Below are 1,320 nucleotides of genomic sequence, written 5' to 3' on the forward strand. Positions count from 1 at the left end.
TTAACTGAAACGCATTCAATAGTTTATATCCCTAAAATGATACTGTTGGGTCCCACATTTATAGTTTAAAAATTATGGTTTTTTAGAAGCAATGGGTAGAATATTCAATTAACTTGAGAAAAAAAGCTCTGTGAAAATATCTTTATTTAAAAATATGCACTTTTCCATGGCTCAGAATCAGCATAACAACCATTTTCCTTCACTGTGCAGGGATTGGGAGGGAAAAAATGACAGACCCATGGCTTCTAGGAACTGAGATTCAACAAGCAGAACTGCCTTTGATCAAAATGTTGAACAGCAGGTTAATTTGAATGGGAAACTGTTTGAGGGGATTCAAAATGAATTGCAACATTAACCAGTAATTAAAAGTTCAATTATTATTTAGTTGCTTAAAGCATTCATCAGGACCAAATTGACTGCAGTTCAGGGAACTTGAATTTAGGAAGCTGGGTGCGAGGCTCCAAAGGCTACACTAAGGTGTCCCCTCATAGATACGTTGTGTTAGGCCCAACACAATGTTTTACAATTAAAACTCAATGGGAGAATTTCATATAAAAATCAAGATTTTGGCTTTTTTTTTAAAAAACAAAAAATCCACAGATGTGGCAACATAGGGCCTGTTGTCCCTTTCAGATGAGGTGAATGCTCTTTAGTTCTCCACATTCCCTTCCACTCAGACAACATGTGTGTGAAGTTTTCTCCACAGCCGACTAGCCATGTCAGCATTTGCTTCAACCCGTACTTAAGGCTTGCTTGTTGCTTGTTTCTAGAACACATGTTTATACATGACTTCTGTCTTTTGAGACATTTTCTCAATCTTCAGGAGAGGATGAGGATGATGATTATTATTGTAAAAGTCTCTGTTATTATTATCTTAGAGACTTTTGGAGATCATACAGACCTCAAAAGAACAGAGCCATTGACATGAAGAAAACATAAAATAAAAAATTGTGATGTTAAAATTATGAAATTTAGTAGCATTATCTGTTGTGAGAGATTTATATGTTGGGAAAGGTTGGAACATATGTGGAGAATTCAGAACAACCTGTTGTACAAAGCAGTTAGCTGCTATAAGGTTGGCAGTGCAACAGATAATTCTATACTCCCTCTCCAAAAAAAGTTAAATAAGGCCAACACAATACACAGTAATGGGATGCTGAAATACAAGTGGATCTCACTATGTTTGGCATGTTAGAACTGAACAGAGACTAGCGTAGGGCTTTCAGGTTTAGCAAATAAAAATATAGGATGCCTAGTTAAATTTGAATTTCAGATAAAAAACAAATACAGGTTGAGCATCCCTAATCCAAAAACGTGAAA

This window comes from Propithecus coquereli, unplaced genomic scaffold, assembly GCF_000956105.1.
Source record: "Propithecus coquereli isolate 6110/MARCELLA unplaced genomic scaffold, Pcoq_1.0 Scaffold35, whole genome shotgun sequence".
Lineage (NCBI taxonomy): Eukaryota > Metazoa > Chordata > Mammalia > Primates > Indriidae > Propithecus > Propithecus coquereli.